Source organism: Lepidothrix coronata, unplaced genomic scaffold (genome assembly GCF_001604755.1).
Source record: "Lepidothrix coronata isolate B3197 unplaced genomic scaffold, Lepidothrix_coronata-1.0 Scaffold75, whole genome shotgun sequence".
Lineage (NCBI taxonomy): Eukaryota > Metazoa > Chordata > Aves > Passeriformes > Pipridae > Lepidothrix > Lepidothrix coronata.
The window spans coordinates 4,018,150-4,039,330 of record NW_016690255.1 but is presented as its reverse complement, the minus strand read 5'-3'; positions in this window follow the sequence as shown (position 1 = coordinate 4,039,330).

The window sequence follows — 21,181 nt, the reverse complement described above, 5'->3', positions numbered from 1 at the left end:
GAGGCTGAGAGTAATCCTGTGACCTGAAGGACTGGGCCTTCCTCAGAAGACCTGTTAAAGTTCAGCCATAGGGATTGGCCTGGCTCTTGCAGCAAAATGGGAAAGGACTTTGAGATGATTTTATCAGACCATGTTTAAATCCCTTTATCCTCTTCCCCCCCTTGTAATCCTGGTTGAGAGAAATATTAATCCATTGGGTAGCTGTAGTAAAAACTTGTGTAATTCCCTAATTAACATAGCTCGTCCTTCTCATTGATATGTCCAACCTCCAAGGCCCCTAAATTGTGTTTGTATGTTCAATAAACTATTCCAGTTTTTACCCCATACCTGGAATCACTTAGTTACTGACTCTCCACTAATGACAGTCTTGAAAAGACAGGAAGAGAGTTAATAGAAAGAGTTAGACTTAGTTACCATTTCACTGTCATTTCCCCTTATACAGTATGTGGGGAGAATTAGGCACCTTAATCAAGCTCAAATTCTAAACCCAATGAACTCAATAAAATCAGCTCTCATCTGATGATATATAAGATTGACATTTAAAGTTACCTGTCTTTTGAGAGAAAGACTTGTTTCTTTCCTTCTGTCAAGATTGCAAGTCTTTCAGTTATTTTCCTATGGTTGGGTGTTTGCTCTAAAATTTCAAACCAGATCCATCCTGTATTTCCCAGTGGGTAGTCTGGACAGCTCTTGATGATGTTGCTCAAGCTTACCAGGTAGGTTTTAGCAGTTATTTCACAAAATACTTCATGTCCCAAGTATGAAAGAACATGCTTTGTTTTTTTCTTTGCCAGAAATAAAGTCTGAACTGAACAAGTGATTCAATTAATACTGAAACAGAATGAACTCTGAAGAGGTAGGAATATGGTATTTTTCTGGGATAGGTGACATTCCTACTGAAATTGTAAACTTTTATATACATCACTTAATATATTTGTTTTTAAGCAGGTATGAGAAAAGCTCTTAATGAATACATAGCTTTTGCCCCATTTTGAAGTCAAAGCAGAGCTGAGGAACTGCTCTAGTTTCAGCAGGGAAGCATCAGCAGGTCTTTCAAAGAGCTATGTAAAGCTTTTATGTCTTTCCATACAATCTAACTTATTATTTTAAAAAGTAGAATGTTTTTATCCATTAATGAGCGCTGCAGTGAGGAGAAAACATAATAATAGAATATTTTACGTAACCTTTTGAAGCATCTCATTCTCTTGTATTCAAGTGTGATTTCCACAAAACTCAGTAGAAAGTAAAAAAACCATTGTGATCACAAAACTTTGACAGTTCTAGAGACAATAGAACGTCAATGAAACAACGGGGAAAAAAGCCACTTCAACATCATAGCATGATACAGCTCAGTAAAAGTGCTGCGTTTTTAAAAACAGCCTTCATTGAGTATTTGCTCATTTAATTAGCATACTGCTGCATAGACTTTCTTTCTCCAGAAGCTGAATCTAAATGTTTAAGCAACTGACTGTTATTACCTGCCATCTATTCTATAAAAACAGTTGAACATATGTGCACTATTCTAAAATATCTGCTAGCAGAATGTTAAAGACATTTGGCTCAATTTGAAACTACCAGTAGAAGAAAAATAATTACTTCTATTTAAACAATAAACACATTTACAAGAATAACAGGAAAGTTTCACAAGGTTCTGGTTACAGATGGGTTGGATCACAAATACCTTCTGCTTTTTCATATCCAAAGGGATCAAAAGGCTGTGTACTTTCTCTGAACCTCTATATTTATTGTAAACTAAGTTAATTAGAGAGACAAGTGTCAGCCACTTAGAGACAAAGAACCTGGGGAAGGAGCAAGCTCCATGAACTATAATAAATAGGTTATCATTAGGGGATACTCTTAAATTGTATAATCTGGATTAAATTCTGTTTAAAGCACCGATTCTTTACCAAAAATGTCATAGAACTGTAGAATGGTTTGGGTTGGAAGGGGACCTTGAAGATTACCTAGTTCCAAAACCCCTGCCGTGGGCAGGGACACCTTCCACTAGACCAGATTGCTCAGAGCTACATCCAAACTGGCCTTGAACACCTCCAGGAATAGGGCATCCACAAATTCCCCAGGCAACATGTTCCTTGCGCTTGGTCTTGTTGAACTTCATGAGGTTCCCATGGGCCTACTTCTTGAGCCTGTCCAGGCCCCTCTGGATGGGATCCCATCCATCAAGTGTGCTAACACCACCACTCAGCTTGGTGTCTTTGTAAATTTGCTGAGGGTGCACTCGATCCCTCTATGTCATTAATTAAATAACATTGGTCCCAATACTGACATTGAGAGATACCATTCATCACTGATTCCCATTGTGACTCTGAGCCACTGACCACTATCCTCTGGATGTGATGATCCAACCAATTCCTAATCCACTTAACAGTCCATAATCCATCACTCCCCAGGTTGGAGAGAAGGGCATTGGTGGAGATCATATCAAAGGCTTTATAGAAGTTAGTACAGGTCTCTATTGTGCCCTCACCTGCTCTTCATTTCCATAGAAAGGTAAAAGTATAGGTAAAATGCAGAAAGAATTTCAAAATCACAACATAATATAATGCAATAAAAGTGCTATATCTTGAAAGAAACTTTTACTGAGTGTTTTCTCATATAATCACTGTAGTGCTAAATAGAAGTTTTTCTTTCTCTAGAAGATGAAGCTACATATTTGAGCAAGTGATGCTTGGCAAGTTCTGGCTATATTCCCAATGAGAGTGGTTGACAAACAGAGCATGGGCTGTTAAATCTAAAACTGGAAAGTTGAGTTCAGAAGGAAGTAATAAGCTGTAAGACATGAAAGTATTTGAATCCCTTCATCTCTAATCATATAAAGTCTTCTCATGGTGATTGGAGACAGGTTTTTTGGGCTCCTATCCTTCTACAAGTAGAAATTCTTGGAGATGCCATTACATCAGGTATTGTTTTGTTCTCAGTTCAAGCATCACGAAGTCCGATCCTGCAAATATCATGCTATTGTAATAATTATACTATGCCAGTATTTGGAAATGTTCAAAGAACATTGCTTCACTTGTTGAAAACAGGTATAAAATTTCAAGGAAGAGCTGCCTTTTCTGCTTTCTAGCATATATGTTTTTAACAGCTATGATAATTTATTTTTGTGTGAATGTAGTTACATTGTGCAAAACATTTCCAATATCTCTCATTTTAAATATAAAAATTTTAATATAATGGTTCCATTTTTAAGCATAATATATATATTAGTACATATATATTAACATGAATGTGAAGAAGATTGTCAAATTGGAATGCAGAATAATAAGCTGGGATAAGCATTATGGATAGCACAGATTTATGTATTCCATTTTGATCTTGCAAATACCTAGATTGATTTAATTTTCCTGTAGTAACCTTAAAATCTATTTATTTTGGGGATGAAGGTAGGGGTAAAACTACATCACTGTACAGAAAAAGCATTAGGTATGTTAAGATATTGCAGTTACAAGTTTAATAGGACTCATTAATATTAAAAATACAATTATGAAACGCTACAAAATCCCTCGGGTTGCTGAGAAAATCTTTCTATCCCAAAAAACATCCCATGTTTTTCTTTTTCAAAGGCTTAGTTTCATAATCAATGAATATTTACAGAAGAAATACTAAAGTATTATGTTTTTTAACAATTCTCTTATATTTTCACTTTAGTTCCTGGTTTTGTGTGGAGACGATTGCTTGTTAAATCATGATTAACTTGTCCACCAGGACTTCTAAGCTTTCTCCACAGATCTACTTTCCAGTAGGTCACCTCCTAGTCTGTACTGATGAATGGAGTTATTCCTCCCCAGGTGCAGGACCGCGACACTTGCCCTTGTTGAATTTCAGTAGGCTAATCTAGGCCTAACTCTCTAATTTGTCCAGATCTCACTGAATGGAAGCACAGCACTCCAGTACAGCAGCCACTCCTCCCAGTTTTTTAAAATGAGCAAAACACGTCTCTACTGAGCAGATCCCTCAAGAGGCCAAAGTTCACTCTCCTGGAGGCCAAAGTCCGCTCTCTTGAACTCCAGGCTAATCGGCTTTCTGTGCATTCTCCTTGCTGTCCTAAGGATTTTTAACTCTACTCTTTCATGGTCATTGAATCCCAGGATGTTCTTGAGCTTCACATTCCCCACCAGTCCTACCTTGTTGGTGAGAACTAGGTCCAGCACAGCACCCCTCCTCACTGGCTCCTCCATCCCATGAAGAAGGAAGTTGTCATCAACATGTTCCAGGAACCTTCTAGATTGCTTATGCTCTGCTGTGCTGTCCCTCTAACAGATATCAGAGTGGCTGAAGTCTCCCATGAGGACCGGGGCTTATGAATATGAGGCTGATCCTCATATTCATCTGTCTGTGGAAGGTCTCATCAGCTTGGCCTTCTTGGTCTGGTGGCCTGTAGCAGACCCCCACTGTAGTGCCATCTGACTCTGCTCTCCTTTTAATCCTGATCCATAAGCCCTTGATCAGCTCCTCATTCATCTCCAGGCAGAGCTCCATGCACTTCAGCTGGTCATTGACATAGAGGGCAACATGGCCTCCTCATCTTCCCTGCATATCCTTCCTAAAGAGCTTGTATTCCTCCATTGCTACACTCCAGTCATAGGAGCCATCCTGCTAGGTCTCTATGATGCCATTAAGGTTGTAGCCCTGCAGGTGTGCATACATCTCTATCTCCTCTTGTTTGTTTCCCATGCTGCACGTATTTGCATAGAGATATTTCATTTGGGCCCCTAATGAAGCTGATTTACTGGATTGAGTGGCTGCAATTCCTTTGTGCTGCTCTTCAGGGGCTCCCCTGCTGACCTGGGATCCATCTCCAGGCTCTGGACATCTCTCACTGGCATTAGCATCCAATAGGCAGGAGTTGGATTGACTGCTAGGAGGAGGTAGGACTGAGGTTCCCCTCCCCCAGCAACTTTAGTTTAAAGTTCTCTTCACCAACTCGACAAGCCCAAGACTGAAGATGCTTCTCCAGTTCTCTGAGAGACAGACTCCTTCTGTCCCCAGTAGAGAAGGTTTCTCAAAATGAGGCCCATTCGTCTAAGTAGCTTTGGCTGTTGTACCAGTCCTGTGAACATTTTTTGATTCACCAGATTCGACTGGTTCTTTCAAACCCTTTCCTGTTGACTAGGAGCATTGATGAAAATCTACCTGTGCTCCAGAGCCCCTTATGTTCTCAGATGTGCATTCCGGATTTTTACGTTTGATGTTCAAACCAGCCATGCTTACATTCCAATTGATTTTTAATAGGACTAGCAGTAAGATTCCTCCAGTGTGAGGAGGGAATAGAATGACAAAAACAGTTCTATGAAATACTCTCATCCCTGTCTGGTGAGCCTGTCAAAGGTATGACACTCAGCACGTACTACATTTAAATAGGCAGAGATATGAAGAGGCATATTAGCTGATTGGATATGACCTTATCAAACAATGTATCAAATGTAATGTCTGTTCAAACCTTGTCTCAGTAGGTTTTAAACTTCATTCAGTAATACAGTAATGAGCAAAACAAAAACACTCTTACGGAGTTAAGAGCTTGCAAATTGAGAAGAAACCTTAGTTTTAATCTCCTGTGTACTAACTCTGGTTTATAGCTTTTCTCTCAAGTATTTAATGAAAGATACATATTAAGCCTAATTTAAGTAACCATTGTAACTGACAGTAGTTGATATATATACCATATTTAAAGCAATAGCTTTCTTCTTACTGAATGTATTCATGTCTATTTCCTCAGAAAATGTTTCTATAAATCTTAATTAAAAATTTCTAATAAAGAAAAATTAGCCACAGAAGCCAGACATCTGGCAATACAATATTTCTGAAAAGAAACAAAATGAAATCAAGACAAAAAGGAACAAGAGACAGCTGATTTCAATACTTCAGAAGTATTTTGATTTCCTTCCTTTAATTCTTTGCTTTGAGATAAATCTTGAAGAAAATAACTGCTTACATAAAAACAATATCTGTGTGTGGAAACAATGTTTGTGGAACCCAAATCTTAACTTATTTAATGTCTACATTTTCAATTTAAATATCTAAATTATATGCTAAAGATACAAGTCCTTTTATAAAAACTATAATTTTAGAAAGGAAGTAGTTTAAGTGTATTCAGCCTACTGACATGCTTGAATGTGCCAGACAGATATATTTGTCAATTTTTTGTTAATTTTTTTTCCCCTCAAGAAGATTTAAGTAAATTGCAGATAAATGTTCTACTTTTCTTACAATTTAAAGGCAGAGGCTTTGGTGGTGGCTTTTGGTGGGTTTGTTGAAAGAGTTGACTTTCTGCAGTGATTACACTTTGTACATAAAATTTGTTAAAAAATACTGTAGATTTTTAATTTTTTTTTAATACCTAAAGGGGAGAAGAAAGAAGGAGACCCGTATGGCAGAACACGCACTTACATGTTTTACTGTCCTAAAAACTTCTATGGCTCAGGCTGCATAAATTCAGTCTTCCAAAATAAACATTAAAAATAAGCATCGATACGCTTATTATTTTCAAATAGATAGTGTTAAGTTAATGGTTCACTAATTTTTGTTCTTTCTGTTCTTATGCTTGTTTGTCTTTTACCATTTGTTATAATGGGAGTATTAAAAAGTCTCTATAGCTCTGACAAGATCTTTCTATTATGAGGTAAGTTCCATTATGAAATACATGAAAACGTAACTCTTATATTCTGCAGGATATATTCAGATAAGTGTTCCTGACACTTTTCAGGAGTATGTAGCATTAACATAGATGTCACTTTGTATCACTTTATTAATTACTCAACTGTAGCATCCATTTTAAGTCAGGTTTGGGGTTTTATTTTTTTTTTTAGTAAGGACCAGATTAATGTGAAGGTTGACAGGTAAGAACTGCAACTTCTACAAACCTTACTTCTACCCTTGAACTAGGAATTGAGACAAAGTGTCCTCACAATCAACACTTACAAAAGCCTATAGTTCAATGTAGAAAACACTGAAAAAAACAGTGCAAAACAGTGAAAAAAAGACGTTCAAGGACTCCTATTATTTTTTCCTCTTCAATATCTAATATATAAAGATGGTAACGTGTGAAAAAGGCTTGGAGTTTTAAAAGAGAAAGTAAAACTAAATTGGGTTTATTCAAATTCTTGACATTTGCTCCTTGGAATCTGTCTAAGATTTCTATATTTTTATCTTGCCCATCTAGGATATTCTGACATTACCTCATTAGATCCTCATTACACCCAGTTAGATCAATAGATTTAGCCAGGAAATAAATAGACTGATTAGAATTCTAACAAAAAAGACCGGACTATGTTAAAATCACATATTTCAAAAAGTCATAAAGTTTTAATCTTTTCAATATTGATAAAATCTTTATTTTTTTTCAAAATAAGATTTTTTTTGGCCATGATTCAGTACTAAAAAGCACACAATAAAAGTATAAATCCAACCAAAATCACACTTTGTGCAGATAATATATTTTAAAATTTTAAACACAGTATATATGGTAGCTGCAAACTTCATAATTTTTAGCTTTTTTTTTTTCACAGTAATTTTGATTTTAAAAACTCAGCTAGGCAGTAAGAAAATTGATCTTTAAACTGTGAGATTACTAAATCAAATCAAAGTCCAAAGTAGACAGAAAGCTTTTTATTGCCAGAAATATTCTCGAACATAAAAATTTCAACGTATATATCTTTACTTTCCCTTTAAAGTCCTCCTATTGAAGGTATATGAATGGGGAGCTGCACACAGCACTAGAAATGACACGATAAAGAATATTGCAAGAAATTTCAATTGAATGCCCTGCACTGAGACAAGCAGAAGTGAAATTATCCCCAAAACACAACACTTGAAAACCACAATTAATTTAATGTAACAGGCTGATTAATTCGTCCGAGCTCTTAGTTGCAGTGAGGAAGCAGTGGAATTTGAACTTGAAGAGAAATTGCATACTATGGGGCAGGATGAGGATTCAAAGTGAAGTGTTTATCAATAACAGACTGGCTATCACACTGAATAGGCAGTTCATTGTGCCACAGAAAATACAATCACATATGAAACTCATTTATTCAGACCTTCACCATGACAAGCATCTAGTTTCTAGTGAATTGTAACAAAAAAATGCTACATATCTTCTAAAATTAAAATAATTTTTGACAATTTCAATCTTTTTGTTTGTATTTTGCACATCTTGTATCTGCTCCTGCTAATCATCACATAGAGTGATGGATTACCTTCCATGGTTTGCATGCTATCATGATGTGTCAGGAATTTCTCAGTAAGGACTGCTCAAAGCAGAATAGCAAAGGTATGCAGTACATACTCAAGACCTTTGACCTAAAATTGATAATTGTTAAACCTTCATAATCATATAGGTAGCAATCCTGAGTTGTCTTATGTATGAGTAATGGAACAGAAACTCTTCCAAACAGACATACATATCCCAACATAAATAAGAGATAAAGCAAAATAAGTAGTATTCACAGAATCACAGAATCAAAAAGTTGGAAAAGACCTCTGAAATCATCAAGTCCAACCCATGACCCAACACCACCCTGTCAACTAGACCATGGCACTAAGTGCCACATCCAGTCTCTTCTTAAATAACTCCAGGGACAGTGACACCAACACCTCCCTGGGCAGCCTATTCCAATGTCTGATCACTCTCTCTGTAAAGAATTTCTTTCTAATGTCTAACATAAACTTCCCCTGACACAGCTCAAGGCTGTGCCCTCTTGTCTTACTGCTGGTTGCCTGGAAGAAGAGACTGATGCCCACCTGGCTACAACCTCCTGTCAGGTAGTTGCCGAGACTGATGAGGTCTCTCCTGAACCTCCTCTTCTTCAAACTAAACAGCCCCAGCTCCCTCAGCCGCTCCTCATAGGGTCTGTTCTCCAGTCCCTTCACCAGCCTTCTTGCTCTCCTCTGGACACTCTCCAGCACCTCAATATCCTTCCTGAACTGAGGGGCCCAGAAATGGACACAGGACTCCAGGTGTGGCCTAACTAGTGCTGAGTACATGGGTAGAATCACTGCCCTGGTCCTGCTGACCACACTATTCCTGATCCAGGCCAGGATGCCATTGGCCTTCTTGGCCACTTGGGGACACTGCTGGCTCATGTTCAGCTTCCTGTTGATTAGAACCCCCAGGTCCCTTTCCGCCTCGTCGTTCTCCAGCCACTCTGACCCAGTCTGTAGTGCTGCATGGGGCTGTTGTGGTCAAAGTGCAGGACCTGACACTAGGTCTTGGTAAACATCATATCATTGGATTCGGCCCATTTATCTAGTCTGTCCAGGTCCCTCTGTAGAGCCCTCTTATCCTTCAGCGTATTGACACTCCCCCCCAACTTGATGTTATCTGCAAATTTGCCCTCAGGTGGACTCAATCCCTTCACCCAGATCATCAATAAAGATACGAAATAGGACTGAGCCCAACACTGATCCCTGCGGGACACCACTAGTAGCTGGCAATCAACTGGACGCCACACCCCTCACCACCACTCTCTGGACCTGGTCATCCAGCCAGTTCTTAACCCAGCACAGAGTGGCCCTGTCCAAGCCACGTGCTGTCAGCTTTCCCAGAAGAATGCTGTGGAAGACTGTATCAAAAGCTTAGCTGGAGTCCTTCCCCTCATCCACCAGGTGGGTCACCTGGTCATAAAAGGAGATCAGATTGGTCAGGCAGGACCTGCCCCTCCTAAAACCGTATTGGCTGGGTCTGATCCCCTATAGGTACTGTAGGTGTCATGTGATTGCACTTAGGATGATCTGCTCCATAACCTTGCTGGGCACCAAGGTCACACTGACAGGCCTGTTGTTTCCCAGGTCTTCCTTCTGGCCCTTCTTGTGGCTGGGTGTCACATTAGCCAGCTTCCAATCATCTGGGACCTCCCCAGTGAGCCAGAATTGTTGGTAAATGATAGAGAGCAGCTTGGCGAGCTCTTGTTGCATCTCCCTCATCACCCTAGGATGGATCCCACCTGGTCCCATAGACTTGTGGGGATCCAAGTGATTCAGTAGGTCACTAACTTCTTCCTCCTAGATAACAGGGGAGTTATTTGGCTCCTCGTCGCTGTCTACCAGCCCAGGAAGCCAGTTGTCCTGAGGACACTTCACGAGTTGCCTGCTCTTTTTTCAAGAGGTGATAGACTCTCTTTTTTACCCTAATCTCCTGCAAAATCTCTCTGTATAGCCAGACCAGTCATCTTCCCCACCAGCTTGCCTTTTGGCACATAGGGACAGCCTGCTCCTGCACCTTCAAGATTTTTTTCTTGAAGTATGTCCATCCTTCCCGGACCCCTTTGTTTTTAAGGACTGTTTCCCAAGGAACTCTCCAAATCAGCCTCCTGAATAGGCCAAAGTCTGCCCTCTGGAAGTCTAGGATAGAGGTTTTGTTTACACCCTTCCTTATTTCACCAAGTATTGAAAACTCTATTGATAATTTCCTGGTTACTGTGCCCCAGACAGCCTCCAACCACCACATCTCTCACCAACCCTTCTCTGTTTGTAAACAGCAGGTCTAATGGGGCCCCAGCCCTGGTACGTTCATTTATCATCTGCAATAGCAAATTATTCTCCATCCAATCTAGCCATCTCCTAGACTGCCTCTTCTCTTCTTTGTTGAGTTCCCAGCAGACATCTAGCAAGTTAAAGTCACCCACAAGAACAAGGGCTGGTGATTTTGAAACCTCCACCATCTGTTTGTAGAATAATTCATCACCTTCTTCATCCTGGTTGGGTGGTCTATAACAGACCCCCACCAGGATGTCAACCTCGTTGGCCTTCCCCCTGGTTCTGACTCATAAGCACTCAACCTTATCGTCACTGACCTCACGTTCTAGAGAGTGAAGAGACTCTAACATATATCTTTTCTGAAGAGCATGTAGCCATGTATGGCAACATTCTAGTCATGCAAGTCATCCCACCACGTTTCTGTGATGGTGACTATGTCACAGTTTTGCTGTTGCAGGGTAGCTTCCAGCTCATCTTGCTTGTTTCTCGAACTGCGTGCATTAGTGTACATGCACTTCACCTGGGCTGCTGATATCACTCCTAACCCTGGCTTTCCACCCTTAGACCATTCTCTGGAGCCCATGTGTTTTCACATTAAAGAAACAGAGGGACCACTGTTCTGATATCACGTTCTACAAATATCCAGGAGGATTATATCTGTCTATCTTCTAGCTGGCTAGATTACAAACCACTCACAGATTTTACAAAGATCAATTGAGGTTAACAACAGACAGCTTAGAATTTACTACGTAAAGTCGAGGACTTCACTGTGATTTTTTCCCATGGCTGCTAGAAATCATTTCAGTTCATCTGCTGATTATGAAATTCTGCTTTGTGTCTAATTCTCCTTTGATACCTAAAATATGAAAGTGATATGATGGCAAAGGTAGATAACTAGTGGGAGACACAGTAAAGGAATGTATTTTCAGGGAAGTAAATGGATTAAAAAAGGGATTCATGCTAACTTCAGATGCCAAACATAGGTGCTGAAGTGCTGAGCCTATGCATTTAGCATAGTCAGGGGAGAGAGGTAGCAGCTAGGAATCTGAGCTAGAAACATTACTTAATCTGGGTAGAATTACTTGGACACAAAACCACTTTTCCTAGATTAAACCTCTCCTCTGAATTATAAACACAATGTCATGAAAATGGATTTTTTTCTTACTGCTCTGATATGAAGAGGTTTTTTTTTTTGTGGTGGGCTTTTATTTCACGTGCAATTAGGTGCAACTCACTCTGGAGACTTTGAAAACCAAAGCTCTTGCTCTGCAGAGTAGGGCAGTCAGGCTGTACTTTAACATTGTCTTTTATGTGTTTGTATGTCTTTTATTGTGTAAGGGTACCAGAAGGTATGAATTTGTAAAATACTTTTATATGAGTTAGTCAAATGCTAACTGACCACTTAGTCAGTTAGGGAAGAATACTTTCAGCCTTGGGCAAAACAAAAAAAAAAGGTATTTCTATATAAAGCTAAAGAATTTATGGTATGTGTATCAAGAAATACATTTTTTAAATGGAAATTGGCATAACAGTACTGGGACTCAAGCAGATGGAGAAAATTTTACTTGTGTGTGATATCCTACTATACAACCTAAATAAAACACTGAATTATGCTTAAAGTAATAAAGTTGGCTTGAAACTATTATAGAGGACCACTTTCTCCTGTGCCTACATCAGTCACATTCAAGGACATTCTCAGTCAGAATCACTTTATCCAGGTAAGTCAAAGGATTTACCTGTAGATTTCTCATAAAGCTTTGTAGTATGAAACAGCACAAGAAGCAACAGGAATCTTGCACAAATTTCAGTTGATCTGCTTATGGTGTTTGTTGTTTCTGTAACATAGTGTGTTGTCAGTGATGACAATCAATATCTGAGAGTAGGTGAACATCTCAGTGTGTTCTATGTAGTACCTGGCTGAATGCTTACAGTAGAAGTTTGTAGTGATAATGCATTAGAATGTGTTTTTGTTACTTGAAGTCGCAAAGAAAAAAGCTAATTACCTAAGACTTTGTTGAATATCTTCTGCCAAGGAATTAAAAAACCCAAACAAACCTAAAATAACTCCTCATGTAGTAAACTGACCCTAACCAGCAGCTAAGCCTATCTAGCTGCTGGGTCACTCCCTCCTCAGTGGGGTGAGAGAGAGTCAGAATAGCAAAAGCTGAAAACTCATGGGTTGATATAAAGGCAGTTTAAATTTAATAGGTAAAGCAAAAGCTGCACACACAAGCAAAGTAAGGTAAAGCAAGGAATTAATTCACTGCTTCCCACTAATAGGCAGATGTTTTACCATTTCCAGGAAAAGCAGGGCTCCATCATGCTTTATTATTACTCCAGAAGACAAACACCACAGCCATGAACATAGATCCTTTCTCCTCCTTTTAGTCATACTGTGTCACACTTTTAGTGGACTCTTCCACTTTGTGGTAGGAAAGATCACAATGAGCATTCTTTAAACCATCTCTATTTCACGCACTCTGAAATATTTCATTTCTCCCTTCCGGGAGTTGTTTGAAGGTTGTCTATCCACCAAGTGCAAAACTGCCATATACCTTGAAAATACCAGTTAAAAAAAAAAAATCTGTGTGGAACTGGATGACAGACCTAAACCAGAAGAAATTTCTGAGTTTATTTAAGTTTAATAGTATATTACAAAACTAAAACAATATCTTTCCTTTCTAACTATGATGAAGTGGGAAATGGGTAGGGGTATGATTTACTGTATAGTTCAAAAAGTGCCTCTGCCAAGATCCTTGCAGAAAGAGTACAACATGAACTTGTATTGTTATGAATCATTTATCAACATAGGTGGAATCAGCAGAGAGAACAATATATTAGTGAGTAACAGCTCCAATTCTAAAGTCAGATCCTCGGCTTTGTGTTTGGTGATGTTCCAGACGACAGCAATAGTTAAAATTTTCTACATCTAAGTCCATGATCAGTCCTAAGATTTGCTGTAAATCCTATCTACTATGTACAGCATTACAGAACAGAGACATAAATTACTATACTCTCTTGTCTTAAAGCTGTAAGATATACATGCATAAAAGAGAAATACATTTTAGGTACACTTCCTAAATCCTTTTCTGAAGAAGGAAATTCCTTCATGGATCAGACCTGAAGTACTAAAATAGAGACTTTATTATTAAAGACCTGGTTCATTAGTGTTCATAAATCATCAGTAGCTGCAACAGATCTGACTAGTGCAATAATGTAACAGAGCTTTGCTAGTTTCACTGAAGTGTCTGACCTATATCTATTCCAGAGCGCACTGCTCAAGAGACAAATCAAATCAAACTGCTTTAAGAGGTGCGGTGTGTTTTAGTCCAAAGAAATTAATGGGATCACTTGGAGCCAAAGAATCTGAAAGGTGATGAAACTATATTTTCCAAGTCCTTATCTCAAATGATAGGTTTATGATTTCACTGCCCTGTAGAAGTGTCGATGGCAGCAAAGACAGGCCTGTCTGACTGGACATGTGTGCTCCTGAGCCAACTTTCCAATGACTGATTGTGGGCACAGATAAAGCAGTAATGACAGAAAGTCAGTCTCCTAACAATCCCTTTAGCTGCAAAGCATTGTGCAAATATTTAGGGGAAAAAATGACAAAATCATATTAAGGATAATAAATATGCTTTCATTCTACTTCACAGTTGATAAATTATTAACAGCTTAACTTTTCCAGACAATGTGCATGTGCAGGGAAGCTTCACTAGTTTTCAAGACTCTGTAGACTCTCTCCTGGCAGAGACCTCTAGTTGCCATCCCCTGATACTTGAGAATCATAACTCAACAGGATAACTGTCATGGCAGAGGACTAAAGGACACTTTAAAATATGTCATTAATTAATGAGTCCATGTGTGGCACAGTAGAAGTCCTCTGTGCAGTGACTGGAGGAAGAATTTATCTTTTTTTTTTCATGCAGCCTTTTACTCAATCCATTTACAAGGCAATTAATATTCTGGCCAACCAGACTCCTGCATGGACCCTAAAGACTATTATCTATGTCAAATATATAACTTATAAGGTCAGAGAAAATACTTTACTCATGTGAGTGGAATATTTTCTTCTGCTCATTTCTTCAAATAGCAACTGCCTATTTGAACAGAATGCTTTTGTTAGTCAGAAAAATGTTAAACATAGTGGAAGATGTTCACAAAACAGGAAATATGCTGTTTCTATTTCACTTTCTTTGGATTTAAAAGTCTTTATTTATATTATCAAAAAACACTGCTGCTGATGAACACAATGATAAAACAGAAGTATCAAGACAAAATCTGATGCTTCTGGAAATTATTTGCCGCAGATCACATAGGAGCTTTCTCTTTAATGTGCAGCACTATGAAATTCTACACATAATAATCATATTTCTCTTAGAAACTCATGCTGACAATAGTTACTAAAAAATCATTGTAAAATAATTTGCAGAATCATAGTGTGAAGAGTCTTACACCATATCAACATAAAAAAATTAAAAGATATATTTTGTTCAGTATAAATTTAGCACTTGTTGGGTTTAGTGTTTTGATTATTGTTTGGCTATTTTTTTCTGTTTGCAATTATACACTTTTTTTGGGTGTCATTTCCTAAGATAAACAACACAATTATTGTATTTTTATGAAATAATTTTTTTTTATAATCTTCCATGTGGTACTCTTTCTTGTGATCTTCCTTTTCTCCCTGGGGAAATCTCTCTTTTCTCCCTGGGGAAATCTCTCTTTTCTCCCTGGAGATTTTCGCTGGAGAAAAGCAGGCTCGGGGGGACCTTATTGCTCTCTAAAACCACCTGAAAGGAGGTTGTAGTGAGGTGAGAATCAATCTCTTTTTCCAGGTAACAAGTGGTAGGATGAGAGGAAATGACCTGAAGTTGCACTAGGGGAGGTTTAAATTGGATATTGGCATAGGCTGCCCAGGGAAGAGGTGGAATCACCATTCCTGGAAGTGTTCAAAAAGTATGTGGATGTGACATATGGTTTAGGGGTGAACACAGTGGTGCTGAGTTAACAGTTGGGCTCAATGATCTTGGAAGTCTTTTTCAAACTCAGTGATTCTATGATTTTATGTGCAATATTTCAAATTTTATTTAGCCTTTGGAAGAAGCTGATTTCACATTCAAAATCAAACTGCTAAATCAGATTGTGTGGAGAAAGACAGCTGGGGGCCTATAATACACTAAATACAGTCAAGCCTCCAAACTTCTCCAGCAACCCACATTTTAAATAAGACAATAGGCTAGATAGAGACATAAAGAATATTGCTAGATAGCAGCTTTTGGGAAAAAGGCTAACTGCTTGCAATTCTTTGCAACCTCTCGAGAATACAGCTAACCAAAATCAAGTTTAATAACACAATAAATGTGAAAAAAATACCATGCTTCATGATAAATAAGTGAGATAAACGTGATTTCTAGTCTTCATAGAGAATATCCTTCAAGAAAACGAGCATTTGCTGATGCAATCAGTGCAGGCAGCATGTCACATCTATCAATATTTAGGCAGCTAAGGTTACAAAAATATGAAATTAAGATGTATAATGTTGAGAGATGACAATGCAACTACAGGCAGTACAGTCTTAACTAAAAAGGATATATGTATCACAGAGACAGACTTTCTTTTAGATATGTTTAACTTCTGTAAGCAGTGCTCCACCACTTCTGTCTTGTCCTATCACTTCTGCCTGCAAAGACACTTCTGCCTGCAAAGAAAATCTCAGGTTCTGTAAGTAATTTTACAGATGCACTTTTTGATTTATGGAAATCTGAATACGAAGATGTTAGAAAAAAAATGTGGTAAAGAGATAAAGTATGTGATTAATACTCCTCTGATTGTTTTCATCTTTAAATTGCAACAATAGATTCAAGAAGCATTTGGAAAACAATCTCAGGCACATGGTTTGATTCTTAGGGTGTCTTGCAGTGGGCCAGGAGTTGGACTCAAGGATCCTGATGGGTCCCTTACAACTCAGCGTGTTCTATGATTCTTTGAAATATATGGAAATCATTAAACACTAAGTATTTATCACAAATATAATTAATAAATTATATTATTTATTAATATTGTTAAAAATCTATAACTTACCAAACAGTATTGGTTAATTATATTATCTGAAAAGTGTGAAAGAAAGTTAAAAATCTTAAATTAAGGGGAGAAAAAAAAAAGAGGGAGAGAGAAAAAAAGACCAAAATAATTTGTGGTTTGCCCAGCATCAGATCTTAAAGTTTCTTTTTTTTTTTATGGAGATCAAAAATAAAAAATAAATCTAAACCTTAACAATTGCAGGTCCTATTTGAATAAGTAATGCATCAAAAAACATAAATGTTTATTTTAATTTTTAATTTATATTCTGAAATTACTGTTGCTTCCCCATGTCTACCTCTTCAGAAAATGAATTGTATGTATTTTGGAGAAGTGATTTTTTAGTTAATAAAAACCTATGTTTACTTTAAGAGTATGATATTGGGATTTCAGGATTTATTTTTGTTAAATTGCTGTAACAATGATAAAAAAGTTGTGTTCAGCCTAGATTTTTTTGGCAATGGATAACTCATTATAAAGAAGACATCAAATCAGTAGAAAGATTGGCATTCCATGTCACTAAGACTTCTAATTAAAGCCATGATAATGTATTTTTGTCAAAAATATAGTTGTATAAGTGAAACGAAGCCATCAGTTTTCAATTAATAGCTAAATGTAGACTTAAATTACTAGTGAGCATGAAATGTCAAAAATATGAAAAAGCATTCAAAATAATTATTTTTTTCTAATACAAAGACGTACAGAAAAAAGAATATGAATAAGATGATTAATATGATTATAATTACCTTCTATGAGTATGATTAGAACAAGAATAAAATACAAAATTTTAAGCAAATGACAAAACACTCGTTGGGCTAAAAGATAACAATTGAAATGATAAACACTAATGTAAGGTTGAACTGTATTTCTGTGTATCCTTCTAGACTATGGAGCATAATAACACTTGCTAAAAAATGGGTGCTATATCAAAACACAGTCCCTTCTTACCCATCCAACCTGGAACTTACATCATCTCAGCAATAAAAAAAAAACAAAATTGAAAGAGATTTTGGTACAATGTCAATCAAAATAGGTGGAGAAATGAACATGTAAATATTTTTATTATTGAAGAAATGCCCTGTAACTGTAGAATGCACAACTTGGGTGATTATTCTCTCCTTTTCCAGAGGGACATTATTACTGAGGCTTTGGGGTTTTACTACAAATTTAATGTTCTTTATGGGTTACCAAGAGACATTTTGCAGTCTGCATTATGTAATACAGATTTTTTTTTAGATTTTTTGAAAGTACATGTAAACTGCGTGTTTTCCCACCATTGAAAAGGACTGAACTGTTCCTTTTGCCTTCTACATTTCTAAATAGGCAAGCTTGCATGCAAGAGTTAGAAATCTCATATCCAATTATGCTAGGACTCTCTTCCATAGAAATATTTCAGCTGTCTCATCTTAATATCCTTCACTTGATGTAATTGCTTATCCAGTCAGAACCTCAAATAATTTTTGTAAATGGTCAAAGATGTAAATTAAGACTGTATTCTGATTAAAAGTACCAGTGTGATACATTTTTATTTTGGTGCAAACCATATCAAGAACAAAAAGTGTTTGAAATAATTTTAGCTTCATCATAAAACCCCAACTATATGATCTTTAGAAAGAAACAGTAGCAGTTATTAATATTTCAACAGTTCCATTCCCTCAGTATCCTACAAAAGACAGAAGCATTATTAATTTAAAATTTTTGTCCTTCTTTAATGATAAAACCAATATCAGCTTCATATCAAAACCTTAAAAATATAAACTTCATGAACATCAGAATAAGAAATGCTAATGTGGTAAAATCATCCCAGAAAAATTTCCTATGAAAATACACCTGAAACTAACTCTTAGGATTAATAAGTAAAATAAATGAAATTAAAAAAAAAAATAATAATGAAAGCCAGTGTGGTGTGTTTTGTTATGTTAACTATGTGTTGGAATTCTTGTTTAGACTAAACAAATAATAAATATCAGGAAATCATTGCATTTTGCTTATGAAAGAACCAAAACAATTCAGTCTTGTGTTCAGACTTTTATTTCTTAGTTAGACAAACTAAACATTGTTTAATATGACCATTAGGGAAAAAGAAACAAGAAAGAAAAAGACAGACAACAAGGGATTTCTGTGTCAACAAATATTTGGTATGTCCACCATAGAATAAATCCTGTACCCAGGAAATTAGTAGTCCAAAGGACATGTTGCAATTTTAACGGGAGGGAAGAGGACTGAACAAAGAATCAGATTAGTACCCAGAGACCTGCCTGTTGGTTTCTAATAAAGCTACATCTTCGCAGGTTGAAGTCAGGGGATAGTAGGTCTGGGGACAAGTTTACAATATGTGCATGACAATTATCTACTTTCTTTAGTTGCTTTAATTCTGGTGGTAAAATAAATATTATTTGTGTCTGTTCAGTCGTATCCATAGCCGTTCACCAGCTTCTTGAGGGAAGTTACATAGGAATTTATCTAGTCAATATCTACTGAAAAGCTCTGATTACAGAGTGAGTTGAGCCAAAACTCAGCCCAAGAACTTGAAAATACAAATTCTACTTATTGGTAAGTAAATGAGAAGGAGTGACCCGAGAGAGAGCAGTAATAATCCAGAAAGACTAGTGCCTCCTTCTTGGTAACCAAGAAGGTTGGTACATCCACTTCTGTGGCACTTGGACTACACGAGGTGATAAAAATCCAAAGTTTTCTACATTTTACAGGATTTCTCTGATTAAATTAAATAATAATTACGCATATTCTAAGATGCCTCAGGTATTGAATAAGCTTTTACTCAATAATTTTTTGGATTAGAGTTTTGCTAACTAACTAGTTCTTCACTTTCTGCTATCACCAGCAGAACTCATAAGAGCTTCAATGACTTTAGGCTGCAGGCTACAGGGAATATCATTGGACTTGAAGTAGTTATGGTGGTGAGTCAGCAGAGTGAAAATGCAAATCCAAACAAAACACACTATTCCACCACAAACCAAGGTATTAAAATAGGAAATAAAACTTCCATGTGTCCTAAAGCTCCACAGTTGACCGGTTGCAATTTTACTGTTCATTTGTCTGATGCCGTCATATGGAGAACATAAGTAAAGTTTGGCATAAGTTCAAATGACCTTGATGTTAAATTTGTTAAGGCTCTGTAACTTTCTTTGAATACACTACAAAGAGTGATTACACATAATTCAAAATCATAACTGAAGGTATAATAGAATCTCCTCACCCACAGATTGTACTTCAGCTGGGCACAGGCTGCATGTATTTTCCAGTGTAATGAATTATTTTAATTACTTGTGACAAATTAAGATACAGTCTTTCATTGAGTCAGTTAGCTACAGCAGATTGGCTGAAAATGACAGACAACAAAAAATGATAACTAAGAAATTAGGCATATGAGAAAGGTACTTTAAAAAAACCCCTGTAACTACTTTGGGTCACAGCAGCCTTTCTTGTCATTGTAAGCTTTATTAATCAACATAGACATAGAGAAACATCCTTAATAAATGAAGAGTGTGGAAGCTACCTGTTCCTCTAGGGCTAATAGGATTGTTGGAAGGTAAAGAAAGAATCAAATCTATGTTTTCTATTTTAAATGAGAGCAGATATAATTTATTTCAACAGTTAAGCATGGCTAGGAGTCACCTTACTGAAATATCAACAGTTTGTTTGCTTACTGCTTTTCCCTTGCTCTACCTAAAATTTGTCTGGAAATGTTAATTGAAATCTAGAGGCATTCTGAAATTCTTGTATGTCAAAACATCCTCTATTCTTGTTATGAGGTGACAAGAGGAATTTGGATGCATTGATCCATGAGGTTTTTTTCAGACAAGGTGGAGTAAGGTCATAAAAGGAGAGGAAAGGACATGGATCCTGTGCAAGCTGCTTAACATTACCAATCACAACACAAAACAGAAAGAAACAGAGTAGGACTATCTATCTGACCTTCCACTGCTCATTCTCTCCCTATCTCTACTGATACATACTTAAGTTGTTTTTTTTTTTTTTATATATATGCAATATATTGTCATGGTTTAACCCCAGCTGGCAACCAAGCCCCATGCAGCCACCCACTCACTCCCCCACCAGCAGGATCGGGAGAGAATCGGAAGGGTAAAAGCTAGGAAGCTTGTGAGTGAATGGCAGTTTAATAAGGCAAGCAATATCCGTGCACACAAGCAAAGCAAAACAAGGGATTAATTCACTGCTTCCTGTGGTCAAGCAAGTATCCAGCCACCTCCAGGAAAGCAGGGCCCCGTCATGCACAATGGTTGCTTGAGAATACAAATACCATCACTCCAAATATCCTTCCCTTCCTCCTTCTTTCCTTATTCTATATCCTGGACATGACATCATACAGTATGGAATATCCCTTTGGTCAGTTGAGATCAGTTGTCCTGGCTTTATCTTCTCCCAATTTCCCAATAACCCCAGTCTCTTCACCAGCGTGGTGGTACGAAAAGCTGAAAAAGCCTTGGCTCTGTGTAAGTCCTGCTCAACAATAACACAAACATCTCTATTTCATCCTCACTATTTTCAGCACAAATCCAAAACACAGCCCAACACCGGACACTATGAAGAAAACCACTTCCATCCCTGCCAAAACCACCACATGTATATA